Source organism: Myodes glareolus, chromosome 4 (assembly GCF_982192425.1).
Source record: "Myodes glareolus chromosome 4, mMyoGla1.1, whole genome shotgun sequence".
Taxonomy (NCBI): Eukaryota; Metazoa; Chordata; class Mammalia; order Rodentia; family Cricetidae; genus Myodes; species Myodes glareolus.
In genome coordinates, this window is record NC_142029.1 from 69,124,890 (window position 1) to 69,147,170 (window position 22,281).

The 22,281-nt window shown below is 45.1% G+C and overlaps 1 long non-coding RNA gene across 2 annotated transcripts in view; it reads left to right on the plus strand.

The window, feature by feature from the left end:
• Positions 1–22,281, plus strand: part of LOC125388803 (uncharacterized) — a 35,004-nt gene that overhangs the window by 4,065 nt on the left and 8,658 nt on the right. For both annotated transcript variants that reach the window (XR_015737712.1, XR_007228321.3), the window contains exons 2-3: positions 16,505–16,641; positions 17,104–17,373. This is a non-coding gene — a long non-coding RNA (uncharacterized LOC125388803). The remainder of the gene's footprint in view (positions 1–16,504; positions 16,642–17,103; positions 17,374–22,281) is intronic.

Genomic DNA, 22,281 nt, shown 5'->3' on the forward strand with positions numbered 1-22,281 from the left:
TATTCTCCACCAGAGCCTAGCATAATTTTAGCTCTGGAATTAACGATCATGGGATCACACTAGCAAAGTACACAAAAGGGAAAGGAGAATTCAGTCCCGAGACAGGAAGCTGGATGCTGTCTGTTTTTTAACCATTAACCTGAACCCATCAAACGTCTCCAGGTTCTACAGAAAGAAAGTCCTTATGATTTCAGACCATATCATGCACCGATAGTACTCAAACTCCAGTACCCCTCCTCCCATTGCCTTCTCTCATCCAACTAAAGCCAGACGTCTTTTATTCCAGAACTCAGGAGGCACAGGCAGGTGGATCTCTGAGTTCAAGGTCAGCCTGGACTACAGCTAGTTTCAGGACAGCGTGGCTGTTAAACAGAGAAGCTCTGTCTTGAAAAACAAACAAACAAACATGTGCCCAGTGTTTTTTCTTTGTGCCACATCCCATCTCTACTACCTGACAAAGGATGCTATTAATTAGTAAGCTGTATAATCTCCGAGCCTCTGATACAGAGCAATCTCTGTAGCCTATACCTGTTGGTTGGCTATCTACACATTCATTTCAAACACTCCTTTTCTTTGCCCTCCTTTATTATGCAACCTGGAGAGAATCTTTTGTCAGAGCCATCTTTGCAAAATAAGTTGGTCCTTTCAAAGTCAGGACAATGAAATATGAAAAGAGTGTACCATGAAGCTCCGGGAAAGCCTGGGCTTCCTTTATAAAAGGCAACCCTGGCCCCTTTCTCTTACTTCAAATGATCCCCCAGTTGTAATTGCCTTCAGGAAACCATTAGGTAATGCCATGGGGATCAAAAGCAGAAATCTTGATTGCACTGCTGGTTTTCTAAACTGGGGTAAGAACCTCCTTTCTTTTGACTTACTGCATGACAAATGTCTTCCTTTATTCGCTTGAGCGACTGTGAGCTGGGTGTTCAGTAAATCAAAGCCAAAGACATTGCTGACTGAATCACCCTCTGGGGATCTTTTATTTATAAGCAGCATACATCTGCACATACATATGACATATTGCTGTTTAAATTCCTCAGGAGTTTCCCATTTCCTTCTGCATATTTGAAGGATCTTGCTTCCTGATACCCTCATCTCGTGCACCTCCCCCAGACTCATTGTTGATGCATCTTTTTGCTTCACATGATGGTAATTGCAAAACAGTGATGTTTTCTGCAAAAATCCCACTCTGTTTGGCCCCCGTGATTTGACTGTGTTGTTTTGTCTGCTGAAGATTCTCTTCCCAACATTCCTTGCCTGCTTTTGCATGTTCTAGAAATAGAAACACTGAGGGTCGTCTCCTCTGGGCAGCTTTTCCTCATTTCTCGATTACCATAGCACATAGAAGTATGTCTACCTTTTTACTGATAAAACTGGACTATATTTGTTTGTGACTCTGATAAGGCCCCCAAACGGTTAATTTCTCTGACTGTGGGGCCAGTACCTTTGCAACCATAACTCTTTTTTTGACATTTTTTTTATTGATTTTTATTGCGCTCTACATTTTTCTCTACTCCCCTTCCCTGCCTCTCCCCTCCCCTTCAACCCTCCCCCAAGGTCTCCATGCTCCCAATTTACTCAGGAGATCTTGTCTTTTTCTACTTCCCATGTAGATTAGATCCATGCATGCCCCTCTTAGGGTTCACATTGTTGTCTAGGTTCTCTGGGATTGTGATCTGTAAGCTGGCTTTCTTTGCTTTATGTTTAAAAACCACTTATGAGTAAGTACACATGATAATTATCTTTCTGGGTCTGGGTTACCTCAATCAAAATGATGTTTTCTAACTCCATCCATTTGCCTGCAAATTTCAAGATGTTGTTATTTGTTTCTGCTGTGTTGTACTCCATTGTGTAAATGTACCACATTTTTCCTATCCATTCTTCGGTCGAGGGGCATTTAGGTTGTTTCCAGGTTCTGGCTATGACAAACAATGCTGCTATGAACATAGCTGAGCACATGTCCTTGTGGCATGATTGAGTATCCCTTGGATATATACCCAAAAGTGGTATTACTGGGTCTTAAGGAAGGTTGTTTCATAATTTTCTGAGAAATCGCCACACTGATATCCAAAGGGGCTGTACCAGCTTGCAATGTAGGAGTGTTCCCTTTACCCCACAACCTCTCCAGCATAAGTTGTCATCAGTGTTTTTTATCTTGGCCATTCTTACAGGTGTAAGATAGAGTCTCAGAGTTGTTTTGATTTGCATTTCTCTGGTGACTAAGGATGTTGAGCATTTCCTTAAAGTATCTTTCAGCCATTTTAGATTCCTCTGTTGAGAGTTCTCTGTTTAGGTCTGTACTCCATTTTTTTTTTTGATTATGTGTTCTTTTGGTGACCAATTTCTTGAGTTCTTTGTGTATTTTGGAGATCAGACATCTGTCTGATGTAGGGTTAGTGAAGATATTTTCCTACAGCATTCTGTAGGCTGTCGTTTTGACTTGTTGACCATATCCTTTGCTTTACAGAAGCTTTTCAGTTTCAGAAGGTCCCATTTATTAATTGTTTCCCTCAGTATCTGTGCTGTTGGGGTTATATTTAGGAAGTAGTCTCCTGTGCCAATGCGTTCAAGTGTATTTCCCACCTTCCCTTCTAGCAACCCTAACTCTTAAGAGAGCAGCTCAGAGACAGATTGGTTTAAGGAGGCTCTGGTCATGTGGTGTGAAGGCAAGGGACTGAGTGGCGTCATGATGAGTGTGCACTGTGTCAGGGGGGCTAATCACCACTGAGGAGTTGGAGCTACCCAGTTATCATCAGAAAGTCAAGTAACCTACTAGACAGGCAAATTTCCCTCTCACTTTTAAGACAGGGTCTCATGTGATGCAGGACGACCTTAAACTCTCTGTTTAGTTGTGGATGGATGAACTACTGAGACTCCTACCGTGGCCTCCTGAATGCTAGGATTATAAGGATGCCTACCACGCCCTGTTTTATGCAGTACTAGGGACTGAATCTGAGGCATTGTACACACTAACCAAGCACTCTAACAACTACACTTCCAGCTCATAGATATTTTTCTTCTAAATGCTTTAGTTTCTTGAAAGAGTCCTTCATTGTTGGGTAGGTATTAATTTACCCATTTTAAGAAATAAAATATTTGTTCAATTCTGTATTCATGCTACTGTTTCCCTTAACTTCCCCCTTTTCGTCCGCTGAGCTGGTTAAATGAGCAGGCTGTACTAAATGGCTAACTGCCCCCTGTTGTTTACTATTGAATATTCTCCAGTAAAACTACAGACACACCCCAGCCCCACCTACACATGCAGAAATACTAGAATAGAAATACATGTCCTTCAGGGTCATTAATAGAACAACATCCAAGTTCCCATGTACCCTATTGGTCTGTAATTGCCTTGCCTTCTCTGTCACACCGGCAGCCTCTGCCACCTTGGCATCCTTGCCTCTACACCTCTTGTAAATGCCTCTGTTGTCAATTCTTATGACATGACAATAGTCTACCTCTTCTTTATGTCCTTCTTTGATGTTTTCACAGGTTTTCTTCCCCCTCTGCTACCACCATCACCTAAACATAGACATTCTCTGTGTGGATAAATGGATGAGCAGCCAGAGGAAGGTTCTGCACCAGTGCAAAGTCCAGAAAATCTTGGAAAGGAGAACAGGATAAGCAATCCATTTGGAAAGTATTCAGAGAAGGATTTGAATCCATTTTAAAAGTTCCAAAGTACTGACTGTGGGAGTTTCTAGTTCACAATATAAAGTCCCATATTCTGAACTTGGTCATCAGTGAGGCTCGCCTTCATCTTTCTGTTTTCCTCTAAGGAACACACCCACAAAGCTGACCCTCAGGAGCTATCTGCTGGTCAAACAGGCCATGACACGAATGTGCCCTTCCTGAATAGCTCACTGTCTCCCCACTCCAGTCACCCTGAACCATTCAACACCAAATGCCTCGCACTTTCTCACCTTCAGCTTCTTCTTCTCACCGCCTTCTTTGCAGAAACACCTTTCCTGTTTGCTTTCAGTCTGTGTATGCCTCGCCCATTCTTCAAAGCCTAGTGCCAATCTCACCTTTTCCACGACTTCTCTATGAATATAGCACAGTTCACACATTGACCATTTGTGTTGCTAATTACTGGGTTATTGTTTTTGTCTTCTTTTTTGAGAATAAATCTTGCCACATAGCCCAGGCTAGCCTCAAACTCCCATTCTGTCTCAGCTTCCAAAGTATTTTAACTACAGGCTTATACCACCATAGCTGGCTTCTTATTTATTAAAATAATGCATTCATTTATTTTGTGTGTGCGTGTGTGTGTGTTTGTATGGGTGAAGTCATGCATGTGTCATAGCTCATGTATGTAGATCAGAAGACACTTTGGTAGGAGATGGTTCTCTCCTTTTGATGCATATGTTCTGGGAATCGAATTCAGGTCATCCACATTAGTGGGAAGGGTCTTTACCTGTTCGGCCATCATGACTGCTCCTTACTAGATGCTTTTAAATGGCTTTTTGAGCATCAATTTTTAAGTTATTTGGAAATAGGTAACTTATGCTACTTTTTACCTTCGCCCCATAAATCAAGTATGATAGTTTAGAAAGAAGATATGTCTGTAATTTTTGATTGTTTTATTTCATATGACATAATCCCATTGGAAACTCAGGTCCTAAAATCAGACCCAAACTTGAATCTCAAATATACATACTACCACAGGAACCCCAAAGAAGTCTTTTAGCTTCCCAAATTTTGAGAAGTTGGGAAGCTAATAATATTGACTCCTTTCAGTGAAAGGAATTCAGTGACATCATGATTGTACTGTGATTAACTAGGTGCTTAGCCCAGGAAAAGTGTTCAAATCTAATGCTGTTATTGTTAGCAGTGATAAAGATAAATGTGATTCTTCAGACACAGATTAGACCTGCATCAATGCCAAGGTCAAATGAATATTTCACTGAAACCCTTTGACTACTTTGCTCCATGTGCCATTGAGGAAGACAAATGCTGGCGATGGCCACTCAGCCCCAGAGTTTTAAATAACGCTCATTCCAAGGATGACTTCGCTTCCATCTCTCATCTCATCACCTGAGCACGCAGCCAGAGTGAGAGTCCATTAGCCCTACACTGGGGTGATCTAGAAATAAAAGTGGAGAGTTGCTGTGTGTCATTTTGCAATAATTTAACCAAACACAGACAAGTACACTTGGAGGCTTTTATCAAAATAAAACTGGAAGGCTGTGAAGCTCACAGGTCAATGATCTTGAGGATGTCAAGCTGTTTCTAACTTGCCCTTCCTGCGTTAGAAAAGTGAGTTACTCTGTCCTCGGGCTTCTAATGGAAAGATAGTAAATCTGTGGGTAGAAATTTCTGCACCTTAATGATACTAGTGTTTGAGAGAAGGCTCCTTGAAACCCTGGATTGTGGTTTCAGTTGAAGCCTGAACAGAAACAAAGGCTTATTATAAAAGAGTTACGTGGGAGAGAAATGACTGTTGTGAGTACCATTTTCTGTCCCCAAGACTCAACAGCAAAATAGCCTATCTTGGAGAGCTAGTCTGCAGGAGAGGAGGAGTGGACAGACAAAAACACCACATTATTCAACGAGTTATTTAAGAACAGACAGAAACACTAACACAGACAACAGGAAACAAAAACAATCCAGACTATGAACACATCATTTTTAACATTTTGGAAGCAGTTCACAGTATTGAACAGACCAGGAAAATAGTGGAAGCGTAGATACCAGGGATCCCCTGAAGCTCCCAGTCCGGACCACACTTCTCGTCATCACTAGCATGTCTGAGTACTTACACAGGAAAGCTATTAACATGGATGTCTACACGGCTGTTAACTCATAATTTGTCCAAATGGGATTCTCTCTGGTGAGGGAAGTATCAGAGAGGAAAAAAAATCTGCAAGGACAAAACCATTTTCCAAAATGACCCAGTGAAGTCTAAGTTAAGCTTTCAAGGATTTGAAGCTTTGGCGGAAGGAGATGATCAGAGTTCTTCAAGGATTCCATAATTCTCTGTGTTTAAGGAGGCAAAGATGAAACTCTTCAGAGGGCTTTATTTCCCTCTTAGATTTATTTATGTCTACGGCTGTTTAGCCAGCATGTGTGTATGTGTATCACATGTGTGCCTGCTACCTGCAGGGATCAGAAGAGGACACTGGATGCCCTGGAGCTTGAGTCCCACACACATGGCCATGAATTTCCATGTGGGTGCTAGGCAACAAACCCAGGTCTTCTGCAAGAGCAGCAAGTGCTCTTAACCACCGAGCCAACCCTCCAGCCCAGGATGTCTTTTTTCAATGAGAGGTTTACTTGGTTCCCAGGCATGTTTTTGTCCATCATCAATTATCTTCTCCCACCTATGTATGTAAGAGAAACACTTTGGGGATTTCCTCTTAAGTGTACTTTAGACTTTCCCAGTATTCCCATGGGGTTACAAAAAAAAAAATCCCAGAATCTATGCCTGTTTCTGTAGCAAACAACATGTACACCACCAACCTGACCAACAAAATCCCAAGAGCGACTTTGGAGAATGTCTGCCTGCCCTGAAAGAAGAAGCCAGAGCTGTATTGTAATCACTCAGACTCCCCCTCTGGAGTAGGTCCCCGCTCTGAGTCATCCCTTCGCGTGTCAGTAGCCTGAGAGATAACAAGTGACTGTCAGTCAAGAGAAACCATGTCTGTGCCATCTAAAGATTACCTCTATCCCAACACCGTCCAGCGGAAGACCAGACAAATGCTACAGACAGTTCTACATGGTTCTACCATCTCAGCCTTTAAAACTAGCTGCTGAATGCCTTAGAAAGCGTTGGTATCATTTGTTGATACAAATCTCTGCTGCTAACAGATGATAACATGTTACGAATATTCCAAAGATGACCTGGGCTTGTAGCTCAGTGAGAGAGCACTTGCTTAGCATGTCCAAGGCCTTGGGCTCGACTCCTCCCCTCCAAAAATCAGAAGACTAACTTCAAAGTTTGTGGGGTGTGAGTGCGTGTGTGTGTGCGTGTGTGTGACTGTGTGTGTGTGTGTGTGAGTGTGTGTGCGGGTGCATGTGCAGGTGCAAGTGCACATGTGTGTTCATGCCTGTGGAGGCCAGAGGTTGATCTAGAATGCCTTTCTCTATTACTTTCCCTCTTATGTTTGAGGCAGAGTCTCTCACTGAAACAGAAGCTCACTGAACTGGCCAGACTGACTGGATAGCCAGCTCTGGTGATCTGCCTGCGCCTGCCCTCCTCGAACCGCTGTTACAGACGTGTGCTGCTGTGCCCAGGTTTTACATAGTTGCTAGGGATCTGAACTCACATCCTTGGACAGCAAGCACCTACCCATTAAATCATCTCCCCAGCTCCTCAAAACACCAATTTTTAATCTATTATATTATACACAAGCTTTTAAAATGTATGGTGATGAAAAGAAAATCTATTTGCTCAAATTGCCCTCCCTGAAGCACACGGCCACCAGATAATGAGGGGAGGAGAAGAGAGATTCAGACTCCAAGGATCCAGGAAAGAAAGCCTTAGAGTAATCTGCACATGGGACAGACATGCACATGAGGACAAGAATATTGTGGTGCCCTGCAGTCAGCCAGCTGCCTGGCAACACCACTCTACTCCACACCACTTCAGATCACCCTTCTCCAGTGGCGGGGGCCTGAAGAACTTCTGCAGAGAGCTGGAAGCACTATACGTTATGTCAGGAGATGGAAGGAAGTCTGTCCCATACTGCTACCAGCAGACACACAAACTTGACTAAGTGATTCTTCCCTGAGCCTCCTTTTCTTTCCCTGCACAAGGTCACATAAAGTGACTCTGGGCTTCAAACCAGCCAGGAGTATACAAGGAGAACGCCACAAAGGGCCAGTAAGAGCTGAACCTTTAGTACTTCCTATCCAGAATTCACTGTCAAACTAGGTCCTGACCCTTGAGAAGGACACACTGTGCCCAGTTGTTTCCTGTGTAATTGTGTTTTTGTGTTTGACATGTAAATTGAAGCCCGGGGCAATTACATTTAATCTCCTCCTTCGATAGCACAGGAGGAAATCAGAACCACCTGTATGAAAGGGTGACAGACGGACACAGAAAAGCATCCTTAAAATCTTGCTTAGCGCCCTGTGAACAAACAGGCAGATAAAACACAGCTGAGATTTTTTTCTCTCCTGTTTTCATAAAGTTCTTTTTTAATGCTGTCATTGTTCCAGGCTACCTGGAGTCCCGTTTCCTTTTGCTGGTTCTCTGTAGAATAGAGAGCTGCAACTCCCCTGCTGAAGATGCTGTGAACCCCAAGACACTGAGCTGGCTTGAGACTGAGTAAGGGCGGACGAACCACAGAGAGCCCTAATAGACCCAGTCTGACAGGCAATCCTCCCTCCGGCTGGTGCGGTTCCCCAAATGATAGGAAGAGATTTTGTCTGTCTCGGCAGGTCTGTCGTATGCCTGACTTCTGGGTGCCAAAACTTCAAGAAAGCACACGACTGTAGGGTGGTGAATCAATGCCACAGAACACACCAGACAAAAATGGAAGCCATTATATTATTTGGCTAGAGTGGAAGTGTGAGGAATGGCCTAGAAAATTCGCTTTGTGAATTTGAAATTCTGTGAAATAAGAGCTAGGAACTGTGATCTCTGGATAAATGCATTCTAAGGCAGCCTGACATAAAATTAAGACAGTACACTTCATGGAAGAAAGAACCTGGTGGACAAGGCCTTCCAAACCGAAGGTGGGAAACATTTGAAACATTTTAGAAAGTCCTCAAAATAAGTACTAACTGGACTCTGCAGGCTCGTTAGGATAGAGAGCATGCAGTTGCTCTAGGTGTGAACACCATGTAGGGCTGTTCTCATGCCCTGTCAGGCGACAGTTTAAGTCTTCAGAACATTACCTATTCTTCTGGAACTCTCCATGTCACTCCCTACTGTGTTTATGGAAGATGACAACCCTTCTTCACATAGATAGGAAAAGTTTTCCTCTGATGGTCCTCCACATCTACACTCCTAAAAGTGGGGCTCACTCATGGAAACTTTCCCAGTTTCACAAAAAAATAACTATTTCTTTTTATACCTGTTTTAATACAAATTAAGTCAAAATATAAAATGCTTACAGTACTTCTCCATGGGCCATAAATACTAGCTCTCTTTCATTCTTCCTCTGGTCTTTCTAGTTTCACTTTGTTCACTAGTTCTGTTATGAGTTTTCATGCTCCCCTCTCTTTCTCTCTCTGTCTCTCTCTCTGTCTCTCTCTCTCTCTCTCTCTCTCTCTCTCTCTTTCTCTCTCTGTGTGTGTGTGTGTGTATCTATCTGTCTGTCTGTCTCTCATCTCTCTTCTTTCTTGTATTTTCAAGCATTCCTCTTACAATGTGCCTATTGTCTATTATAAACACATTCAAATAATTCTCTATCTATCTATCTATCTATCTATCTATCTGTCTGTCTGTCTGTCTATCTGTTGTGAAATATTAGTTTAAGGAGTGTTATATTCATCTATGCTGTGGAATATTTGTTTGATGATACAAAGATGTGTTGTATTGTTTTATGTTGCATTTCTTTAACTCTGTAAAACTGTCTTATTTTGCGTGCCTAAACCACCTGTTTGGTCTAATAAAGAGCTGGATGGCCAATAGTTAATCGGGAGAGGGATAGGCAGGGCTGCCAGGCAGAGAGAATAAATAGGAGGAGAAATCAGGCTTGGGGGAAGATCAAGGAGCAAGAAAAGGAGAAGAGGATGCCAGGGGCCAGGCAACCAGCCACATAACCAGCCATAGAGTAAGAAGAAACGAAAGATATATAGGATAAAGAAAGGTAAAAAGCCCAGAGGCAAAAGGTAGTTAAAGAGAAATGAGATAATTTAAATTAGAAAAGCTGGCTAGAAACAAGCCAAGCTAAGCCGTACACTCACAGCTAAGAATAAGTCTCCTTGTATTTATCTGTAAACTGGGTGGCAGACCCCAAAGAGTGAAAATCCAACTACATCTATCTCGCTCTCTCCACTATGTAAACCAGCCTCATACTCACCTATGAGACCCACCTACCTCTGCCAAGCCTGGTCACGGTTCTCTCTTCTGAAACGTTTTTCATTCTCCATTCTCACGTAAGTTGTCCTTCCATCTCTTTCTCTCTCTCAAACGCTGACAGCGGCAGCCTCCAAGTCCCCGCCTGACCTCAGAGCGCCTCTATTCCCTTGTTCCTTCCATCTTCCTGCTCAACCTTATCGCAACTGCTTTTAGCACGTGTACAAATGACCCACCGCATCTCCATTCTAAAGCTCACTTTTATCCTTAGCCTGCTCAAACTCTTACGTGGTCACCTTACCTACACTTACTGATCCTGAGCGTCCTATTCCGAGTCATGGCCACTGATGCGGCACAGACGGTGAGACAGGGCATTTGTCCAGTCTATGATCCCCGCTGCCTTCCCTCAGCTTTCACCATCTATCCAACAATTAACTGGTGGCTCCTAAAGTTTCTCTCATATCTGGATGGCATGCTCTAACTTTTCTTAACACAGGAGGCCTCATCTGGACACCCCAGCAACCCTGCCTATGGATCCTGACCCTAACGTTGGAACCCCCCTGGTTTGGACCTCACCTTCACAACATGATCAGTGTTATCCTTCTTTCAGAAAAAAAAAATCTGTTTTCAGTCTCTCATTGAAAAATAATCTGCAGCCTCGGTTTAATGCAAGTTTTAGGCTTGGGCCCTCAAAGTCTCACTCCAGACTGGCTGCCCAACCATCACCACCTCCCACAGTACACCTGACTCATAGCCCACAACACATCAAATATGTCCTCACACTGTCCCTCTGCCTGAGAGATGGCTGCCTCTATGGTTTTCCATCAGCAGCACACCTGCTCGCTTTCAGAAAGCCAGCTCAAATATGATTTCTCCTGAAGATGCCTTGATGGTGTCCCCAAGGCTATTCTGCTCACTGAGCTGGGTTTGGCATCCCTATCACACGGTAATCTCACTTCCTTGGGGTCCTTACCACGGCGTCTTTCACGCCTCTTCCCTACCTTCCTTACTAGAGCATGAGTTCTCTGAAGAAAGAAATGCATCTTCGTTCAGTTCTGTAGCTTCATTACCTGCCTCGCTTCTTGGTTAATAAATGCTTGCCGGAAGAATATAAATGGAGGAGGTGGTTTTAAAAAATAAGCAGGAACAGAATTAAAACTAGGGGAAGGACACATTCTGTCCTATCCACAATTCCTAGAGAAAGTACTCATGCAAACAAGAAGAGGTGTGAAGGGCACTTTCCAGGTACTCATAAAAGCCTAGATTCTTGTCCTTTAATTCATTTTTTTTCCACTGCTCACCACGGAAGCAAAACCACAGAAAGTGCAAAGATCTGTATTCTTCTGTCTCTCATCTGTCACTTTTCAATCCCCTTCCAAGACCAGTTGACCACATTTGATCATGGTCTCATCATCTTACTACATGTGTACAAAGTAGCCTGCCAGCTTGGTGCCCATATTAAATGTGAGTGTTGCTAAGAAATAGCAGGCTTCACACAGAAGAGTCAAAACCTAGCCTTGACATGATGTACTTACATCTTTGGCTTTATGGGTGCTTTGAGAAGCATTGTGTTTGGGAAGAAGGAACAGGAACAGATAAAATTATTTTAAGCCCGTTTGGTACACCCTCTAGTCTCATCACAGCTAAGCACATATTGGAGGAGAATAGCCTTGCTGAATCTGCTAAGTGGTTCCTACTTTTTGACAAGCCAAAATTATTCCACTTGGGTCATCCTCGCTGCTAAACAAAGCCGAAAGCATAGTCTAATTCACCTGGGTTTGGACTTTTCTTAGACAAATAGCCGGAAGCTCGTGCATGCAAAAGACCAGCCAAGACCAGAAATTAGCATTCTCTGTTGCCTGCTCCCAACTAAGTTCAAAGAAAGCACTGGGCCCAGCCAAGAAGAAGTGAGATCTTTTATAGAAGCCCTTGAATCCCGAGGGACTCGCCTCAGCTCTCTTGTGGAAGTCATGGCTACCCCTAAATCTACTATCATCTCTTTGTGTTACAGAAATTTATGCAATGCTGGTTTCAGCGGGAGCAAGCCAAGAGGCAGGATTTCCCTTTGAGGCTGGTCTGCAAGAAAAGGAGGCATAACAGTTGCACAGTATAGTGCCAACTTTTACCCAGTATTTTCTATGATTTAAATGTCAAGGCAACTTGGCAGGGATGAACATGCCAAAACTGGAAGAAGAAGAAGGGGGGGGGAAGCAGTCAGTCTCAAGAACACTGATGTTGTTTATTTACCTCCCGCTTCAGTGCCAAATCCCTTTAACTATGCGCTCATAGGCATTGGTATTGTAGGGGACGTTTTGTGATTAGTACAGCTACAAGCAGGTGCATGCACGTCTCTATCTGCCGGTGGCGCGCACTAATTAATGGTAGATGACAAGAAAGGGAAGAACTAAAAATTTAAACTAAAATCTATGATGAAAGCAGCCATGCAGGAAATCACAGGACTGGTTCAAGTCCCAGCTGTAATTACTGTCTACACATCTCGGATCTCGGATCTCGGATCTTTCTTTTATTTTTTCTTTCTTTTTTTTTTGGATATAAGTTTTTGCTGTATATCCTCTAGTAGACTGGCATGTACTATATAGCCCAGTCTGACTTCCAACTCACAACAGTCCTCTTGCCTAACCCTCCCAAGCGCTGGTGTTATAGGCATGTACCTCAAGCTTGCATATGTATCTTGTCTTTATGTCTTAGTTCCTGCAACTGTAAAATGCTGCTACTAATCACTTTCTCTGCACAAGAGCTTTGCAAGGGATAAACTAGGAAGAAAATGACTTCTCAGTACAGGTGGAACATCCCTAACTTGAGAATTCAAAACCTGAAATGATCACTATCCAAAACTTTTTGAATATCAAAATTATACCACGAGTGGAAAATTCCATACCTGACATCACGTGATAGGTCTCAGCCCAAACACAGAGCATTCAAAACCTTGAAATTAATCACCAAGCTGTATGTACAAAGGGTATATGCAAAATGAATTTCCTATCCGCAGTATATCTTCTTATATATCTGCAAATAGCCCAAAATCAAACCCAAACAAAATAAGCAACAGTAAGAAAAAGTCAATGTATTTTCATAAAAAATGCTGAACTTCCGATTCAATAATAAAAATGAAGAGCTCAGGAGTGCTTTACTGGCCATATTCTGAAAAGGGCTAACTAAACCAGACTCATCTGGAAAATGGACACTTAGGGATAAAGACTTTGCACATACACTCTACTTCCAAACCGAGGAACTTGCTTTTGCAGATTTGTCGACTTGAACATGAATAATCTCAGATCCAAGTGTAAAAGGAGATGCTTTGACAAGAAAACACGGGGCAGCCGTGTTCTGCTCCAGTAGCTTGCTAGCCCAACCCTTAGAATCCTGTCTGGATCCCGAATACCTCTGAACTGAGAGCCCTGGGATGTGGGGGCTCCATGCCTGGGAAGCCAGACTTTGAAACTGTTATTAATAAAGGAAAGGTTGACTTTCCCCACAAGAATCATAGAAACATTCCATGGTCTCAAAGCCATGCCAGACATACTGTAAGAAGCAGATAACCAAGAAGAAAGAATGCCAAGATTAAAGAGTGTGTGTGTGTGTGGGGGGGTGTCTTCTACTTAATGGATTATCAACCCTTCATAGGATCTTTGAACACACATTCGTATGGCTCCTGACAGTGCTCTCCGTTCCAATGAGTCACCCATGGAGATACCTTTCATAGTTACCAGGGACTATTCTCTGGCTAGTAAGACTCTGGGGTCCTGAAGGGAAAGAGCAGGCCCTGTCACGTCAGCCTGCAGGAAGAAACATTCCTTTCTGAGTCAAACTATCCTAGCCATGGCTCCCTTTGAAGTTAGGATGGATTCAATAGCAGTCTTCATCACTATCTGGTCTACACACTGGACTTGACAAAAAAATAAGTATTTTTAAAAATGCTGGAGGGGAAATTGTGTAAGCCTTCAATGCACAGGGAAAAAGAGCCCAAATATGCCCTATTAATTGTCAGCACATGCTTGACAAGGAGAAGTTTTTGAAGAGTCTTCTAACGGTGCATGTACCCAACCAAACTGGCCTTATCGACTAGTATGCTAATGTGTATTTATGGCTATATGCAAAAGGGTGTGTGCTTAATTGCTACTAAATCTTCTATGGCTGAAGGCATAAGCCCATGCACAAACCAGAAAAATATTATCTGTTGTGGTTCATGCCAACTACGAAATGGATGGCAGCAGCCTCACCAGGCTTGCTGCCTAAGTGTTGTTGCTCCAGAAGAGAGGAGCTTCTAGCCAACAAATAGGGTGAGTGGGTGAGTGAGTGAGTGGGTGCCTAAATTTTAAGCAGGGTTTACTCCACTCAAAGGAGCTTCAGCCAAAGAGAGCCACTCCTCCTCCCCCACACCACCACCAATGAAATCTCCAAGGAGAACTGGACCAAGAGTCTCACAAAGGCTGGCTTGCAATCGAGGGAGGGGAAAGGCTAGACTCCGAAGCTACCCATGCCAACCTAGAGAACAAGGTTCCTTTCTAGCTTAGCCCACCATCATCAAAGCAGGTCTTTCTTATCAATGCTCGGGCTTCGAGCCTGCCACCCTCCAGAGGATGCCTTCTTATCTGATTAGATAGAATATTCTGCTAACTATTCAACCACCAGCACTGGCTGTGTGGGTGTGCGGGATAAAATCTTCATGAACACGCCTTCACGGGGTCATTTGTTTAATTTCAATTCTGCAGAATGTAAAAATAGAACGAGCTGCCGTGAGGGGTTGAGGCTTGACAGCTTCAGTGCCCAGCCTCCCAATCACAAAAGCCATGCTGTTCTGCTGGCTTCTTTGCTCCCTCCCTCCACCAGAGGAAAAGGGGAGCGAGAAGACCTGCCAGCAAGGTGCTGCTTCGCTATCTCTGTTCTTTTGACTTTTCCTTGTCACATCCTTTCCACATCGTCCCCTCAGCCCATCTGTTTCCTCCTCTTCCTTTCCTTCCTTCCTCCCTCCCTCTTGCCCCTCCCTCCTTTCATCATTTCTATATGCCATTTTTCTTCCCCTTCTTCTTCCATGTCTCCAGCACCCTCATCTGGCCTGCTCTGGTCTTTTGGGGCAGCCTATCTCCAGAAGTGTTGGACCTCACAGACTTCTCTAAGAATTGCCCTCCCCAGCCTCAGTCCTTGACTCCTTCCTTCCCCCTTCCCCCTTCCCCCAGGCACAGACTCTCAAGATGCCTAGAAAGGTGACACTTCTGAGATCAATCAGATCGAATGGCAGATGAGCTGTAGGAGCTGTCTTTTCATACCCCCTCCTCTAGCTAAATGTGTTCCGCATTCAACGGGTGTAGCAGTGCATGGTGGGAGGGGAGCAGGCAGGTGGTACATCATTAGTCTTGTGTTCTGAACAAATCGATTTTTCTGAAGGCTTTTAACAAACTAAAGGCTCAACTTGCACTCTCCAGTTCTGAGCCCTGAAGTCCACCACTGTCTCCAAATTAATTCTATTATTATCCTGGCTCAGAAAAGAGAGACTCCTTCCCCAGAAACCCTAGAGCTGTAGCAAAGCCCCACAAGGATGCTGGAAGGGGAGATGCTGCCTCCTTGGTACCTTTGATGCTTCAGGCAGGTCCTGCCATCTGACCAGGTTTCAAGTTGTTCAAATCTGCTGTTACAGGTGAGACAAACTCGTGTTGTGGCTCCTTCAGCATGCCTAGAACAGAGCTCCTTAGCTTGCCTGGAATAAGGTCTTTGCCGATGGTGCCTATGAGCCATAGGTGATATTCTTCTCTGCTAATGTAGGTCCTTGGAAGCCTTTTCCCTAAAGGCAAAACTCTCTGTTGATTTGAGGAACATCTGAGACAAAGAGTGACTAGCAGATCACTCTTTGGCTCAGCAAAGCCATACTCAGTAGGACTTAAATTCTTGGGGTCTGGGGGGCTGGAGAGATGGCTCAGAGGTTAAGAGCATTGCCTGCTCTTCCAAAGGGCCTGAGTTCAATTCCCAGCAACCACATGGTGGCTCACAACCATCTGTAATGAGGTCTGGTGCCCTCTTCTGGCCTGTAGACATACACACAGAAAGAATATTGCATACATAATAAATAAATATTTAAAAAAAAATTCTTGGGGTCTGGTAGTTATCTTACCGATTCATACATCAGACTCCTGCCAGGCGTTCCTTCCATCTAGCAAATTCTCTTTTCACACATGTACACTAACTGAGGCGTCGGCACATTAAGACGACCCTCCAAAAAGGATACACCTCTCCAAAGTCCCATTTCCCAAGATGCACCTCTTCCTTTCCTGTCTGAGACATTGATTTTCTATCTCTCTCCTCTTTAGCAACATCTATTCATTGTGGCTGTGCAGGGCTCACTCAACATTTATGAATAAGATGGGCTCCAGGAGCTTGCTCTAGATTCCAGAGCCTTAAGCATCAAAATACAGGGTATGCGAAATCTAGCAGTCGAAAGACTAATGCATTGCCTTTGCTTCATGTGTACTAAGGTGATAAATCAAGTAGAGAATTTAGTGATTTTATTATCATTTCAAGAATGACTACAATTGTGGTGAATGTGGTCCCTGGTGTACCAGGAGAAAGAAGCAGAAGTGAGAAAGAGATTCCAATTAAATAGAAAGATGCCTGGGAACTAAAAGGAGAAGAGCAGAAACTGCGACAAACCCCCACATGTAAGTATTGCCTTCACCAGGACATGTGCAATGGGCGATCATTTGTAGCCAAACTGTAGACAGCAGCCCAAAGCCACAAACAGCTGGGAACCGCATGCCACCTGTGCAAAAGCAGAGCCAACGGGAGCAGAGACCTACAGCTGGAGCCCAGCTGCTGCCCTGGGGGGGCGGGGGGAGGTGGCGATTTCAGCTGTAAGTCTACAGACTGTAGATGTGTCGGCTGGGAGTCTATGTACCCCAGGCTGATCTCTGACGACATTAGGAGCTGGCTACAGCCCAAGAGCAAACGGCTGGAAGATGAGAGCAGAGACTAACACTGTCTCCTTACAAAGATGTGATTTTATTCACGATCTGGATCCTAGAAGACAGCTGAGCAAGCAGACATTCGTTTGGCAAACATGGGGTGGGGAGGGGGGAGGGGGTGCCAAAGTCCAACTGCTTGTAATATTATCATTTCAACAGGAACTCCAGTGCCTAGCCTCAAACCTACAGGCCCACACGACTTTCGAGTATAAATGGTGAGGAAAACAGAGCCGTCCTATAACCTCACGAGACCCCTGAACCACTATGATTCCAGCAGAACCAACCACCCAAGTTGCAGGTTGAGGAAGAATGTAAAAGAAGGTCACGAGTTGAGTTCAGAGAAGACCTGCTGAGGACCTCCCATGCCTCAGCAGAAGCGACTAACAAAGAGTTCTGTGGAGCCATGAAGCCGGCCTGGATAGAATAGAGGTATGCATTAGAGATGCAATCTTCAAGAGAGGAACACAAGTGGGAGGTGCAGTTGGAAAGGGAGAATGATGTTCCTCTCCACCAAAAAACAAGACTAGATGGCTCAGTAAGAATCCACAGTACTTTGCATTGCCGTCCAACCTTATAAATGCTGGGTAGGAGGTATTTTTGTGCTATGATGCTTCCTAATAAGCTTCTATATCAGATTAGAGCCAAAGAGGGCCCTGGAGGAGGAGGTTGGAATGTAGTGTTTTCAATTTGTGTCCAGTTGCCCCGAATTTCCATGGAGGGGGCTCCAGCTAAGGTCTGCCCCCATGAAAAGCTCCAAGGCAGGAACGTAGCCATGTAGGTCTTGACAAAAGAGAGAGCTCAAGCCCCTGCACCCGTCTCTTTGTCTTTTGCCTGGAGCGATGGGAGTTATGCATCTGCTGCTGTCCTGAAAACATTTGATTTGATTTTTTTTCACAAGCCTTTAGAAAATTATTTACTTGGGGAAAAAATTCAGGCGTTCTTCCAAGCATGTGATATGTACAGGGGCTAGGCCTTGGGTTGAGTTATTACAAATGCACCCCTGATCCCAACCTGGGTGCTTGCACTTAACTGTTTGGTCCTATGTTACCGGGAAGGCACAGGGCCCATCTTGAGGAGCTGTGTGGAGAAAGAAGTTTCTCCAGGCATGTGGCTGACTGGTTTGTTCAAATAGGTCTGGGCCCTAACAGTTTCACTCTAAAGGCCACACCTTCTCACCTCTCCATCTGCACAAGTCAAATCCATGCTTTTCCTGGAAGGATTAGAGACTTCATGAATTCCTAGGTCTAAGTCAGGGGACCCTTCGATTGCTAAGTTTTCCACCCCTACCCCATGGAAGGATGAAAGAAGCTCAAGTCTCCCTAGTCTTGGTGGGTATGCTGTGTTCCTGCCAAGTCTTGAACTTGAACCACGCTGTTACAGTGCGTGTAAGATGGATGGGGCAGCCTTGTGGAATAGGCTCGACCCAGAACAAGGGAAACCCTGTGTTCCAAAAACTTTGTCAGAAAGGCGGGGAGAAGCAGACCCAATCTCCACACCCAAGCCTTCCTCTCTCCACTTGCTCTGTGCACATCCCCAGCACTGAACGAAGAAAGAAGCCAGCTGGCCACTTCCGGAAATTGATGGAGGCGACCTTGCTCAGTGGTTTCCTGGGGACACCAACTCTGGGTGTTTGGACATCTCAGCCGGGCCACAATCCATGTTAATAGCTTTACCATGCCCTCTGGCAACTTTGATGCTGTGCTAAGCAAGCTGGGAATCGACCCATACACACACCTCCATCCCAGTATTTCCCCAGTTCCAGAGGACTCCCTTGTCCTCAACCTGGCACCCAGGTGCGTTCCTCCTGGGACTTGGGTAAATCACGAAGTTCTTACCTAGCTCTGCTGGGGAAGCTGTTCATGTGAATCCCAGGGCGGAGCGGTCAACAGCGTCCGGGACACACCAGAGGTTAGCTACTGCTCAGCACATCTCTCTGCGGGCCTGGCTTTGCAAATAGGAGAGCCAGTCCCATCAGGAGCAGGGGAGCAGGGGCGCGCTGCGTTTAGACACTCCGACTCAAGCCTTTGATCCAGTCGGAGGCACCTCTGGCAGGTGAGTGAGGTGGCGGATTCCGGGTCCCCCTCCACGCTGGGACAGGCTCTGGCTCGATCGAGGGCGGGATCGCACTGCACAAGCTAGTGGAACTCCCCTGCCAGCGCGCTCTCGGCTCCCGCCGTCTGGGTGACTAGGTGTTACCGCAGCACGATCCCTCTTTCTATATATATCCACGGCCCCCTCCCTGCGCGCTGCGCTGTGGCTCGGTGTCGGTGTCGTCCCCGACTGCACCTGGGTGGTTTCTGCTCGCGCCTCCCGCCTCTGTCCCTCTCCGCTCTTCTCTCGCTCTCTTCTCTCTCCTCCCCTAGCTTTCCCTCTCCGGGAGAAGTCTGGGTTCTCCCTGTATTGCCACACTCCCGATACTTAGCACTGCAGTGGAGCTCGACACACGACCAGGCGGTTCCTTTAAAATCCAACTGCTTGGTTCAAATCAGAGCATCAAGTTAGTGCCGAAACCAACGCCAGAAGCGCCACTGCGCTGTGTTTAGGATATAGCAGCCTGTGCTGGGAAAAAGATGCTGGTATTTCATGGGAAGCTATGGGAAAGCGTGCTGAGAAGAGGTATGGCCGAAGTCCACAGGTGACCGGCAGGATCTTCAGGATCCTGTGGCATCCAGACTGACTAGGATTAAAATTAAGTTATTAAAGCCAAAGAATTGCTAGGTTCAAAGCTCTTAATTAACACACTAAGAAAACGGAAGCTCAGAGAGGTGCATTGAAAGCCAGGAACACACAGCTAGCTAGAAAAGTCCAACCCGAGTTCTACCATTGTCCAAAGCATCCAGACTTCCACAGTCGAAAAAGAACGTGTTTGTCTGGGACTGAGTGTGGATGTGACCCCAAAGATCCCCACACAAAGTCCATTCTTTGCGAGCTATCTGGACCTATATAGAAGGTACAATAAGAGGTTGATGGGTTAACATGGCCTCTCATCCAAACCATTTCTAAATCACCTCCACCCCTACTTCCACCAAGACCCTGAGGATGACAGAAACCAAAGGTGAAGCGACTTGAAAGAAAGAAATGACAAATCCCTTTCCATCGCAGATCTCCTGGCACCCAGCTAACAAGATGTACTTCAGAAAATCATTTCCACTTATTTTCCGCTCTCCCCTCCAGCCTTCATGTCGTCCCAACCGTGCTGTAACACAGATATTTTCATATTACCCGCAAAGGAGGGTGCACCCGATTTGCTTCTGTCACCTATGCTAAAGTGTTTCCTGGCAGTGTGGGCCCACACATCAAAGGGCTTTCTGGTTGGAACCCCTAGGGCAGCAGCGTTGACTTCTCTTTCCTGGAAGATGTTATTATCTTAAGCAGAAACCGATCTCTCTCACAAAATCCCTCATGGGCATTAATCTCCTCCCTCTGAAAAACGTTCCTTGGGTCTGGGGTATCTGAGCCCCTGAGCACAGAATCTGATGCCAGGCACACAGTCATCGGGTTGATCTCTTTGGAGAAGGTTGGATATCCGTTCCACCGTTCTGAACACTGAGATCACTCATAGAATACGGAAACTTCCTCTGGAGTTACACTGTACACCAAGAGTCTCACCACTGCCGCATGGCATGTGGCCTTTAAGATGCAGAGTCCGGATAAGAGATGGATCTCCGAGTTTCAAATGGAACTGTTGCTCTATAGGAACCCCCAGCGTCTCGGCTCAGTTAGCTTATGGCTGTGTCTGTGTTTGCAAGACATGGGAAACCATATGTGTCGGTTCTGGGAACTGAAAATGAAAACCTCAGGAATAGAATATCTCTCTTAACCTCTTCCCTGGTTACCAGATGTGTCACCCTGCGCAAGCTCTTTGCCTTTGTCAAGTCTCGTAGGCTTGACAAGATTAATGGAGCAACTGTAGGTCCTCTGGCACTTGGCAAATGGAGAATACATTTCAATTCCCTTCCTTCTCTTTCAAAACTGCCCCAAATCTCTCTCCTGTAGAGCCATCCCCACCTCAGCCCAATCACCCATGATCTGGTTCATCTTCTTCTTAAGATCTTGTTATCTTAGCGTGGTTCATTTAAATAGATTTACATATTTTACACATTCCTTTTCTCATTTAGTGGAAATGAATTAGACATTTGTTTGTTTTGTTGTGGTGCTGGGGGCTCTGACTTAGAGCCTCACCCATCCTGAGTGAGGACTGTAGCACTGGGCTGTGTCCCCAGCCCTTATCCCACCCATTCCAGGCAGGCATGACACTCCTCTTCCAACACTCTTGCACCTATTTTATCTAATTCGGAATTCCCTAAACCTCGGCATGCCTTTTCTTCGATTTGATCTCTCATCACAGCCATGGATGCATCTGTGGTCCTAGGTTTGTTGAGCTAGAAGGAGGTCTAGATATTGTGGAAGTCAGCTTTCTTATTTCACAACTCGGAGCAGACTTGCATGCACTGATAAAACTGGAGTCACAGATGTGCCTTGTTTCTTTATCTTTGCACAGAAAAAAACTATTCCTTGGTGTCTGTTCTATCTAGTTCTTTGCATACTGATCGACGGCACTCAAATAACGGGTGCGACAACCGATTGGGAAATAAGGAGTTAAGTCCACTTCAGCCTCCCCTGCTTAGACCCAGGGCCAGCCTCTGAGGGCTTGGGCTGTATAGGATTGGGATTAGAAGCATAGACTATAGTGTTAGCCATCACTAAGTGTTATCTCCATTTCTCGGTAGCTACAGGATATTGGACAAGCTGCTTAACTTCTTAAGCTTCAGCCCTTTCATTTGTAAAATCAACATGATTACACTGGATAGAAATATTATTTGTCTCAAATCCCTAACACTGAGTAAACGCTAAAATGCTAGTCGTTGTGGGGCTGGAGGGATGGGTGAGCAGTCAAGAGTGCGCGCTGCTCCTGCAAAGGTCCCAGGTTCGAGTCCAAGCACCCAGATGACTGCTGATAACAGCTACTCCAGTTCCAGGAGACCTGACGTCCTCCTCTGCCCTCCATGAGCCCTGGACCCTCATAGTACACATACACACTCACAGGCCAAACACTCATATGTGTGCAAATAAATAAGTAAAAATTGTAAATCTCTAGTAGTCTTGTGAAGAGCGACTGTGGTGGTGGAGGAACAGCTGGAGCACACAGCCGAACACACACAACTCGATGCTGCTGCTGACTCTTATGATCCTAAAGCTCCTAGGACATGGAATGTAGAAAATCCTGTCTTCTCTGTGCTCATCCTCAAGCTGTGGGAAGCCTGTCCTCTGACTTCCAAGAGCTGCTGTGCTCTCCAGTGCTGGGAGGAAGCGAGTAACAGTTTGAGTAAGTTATCT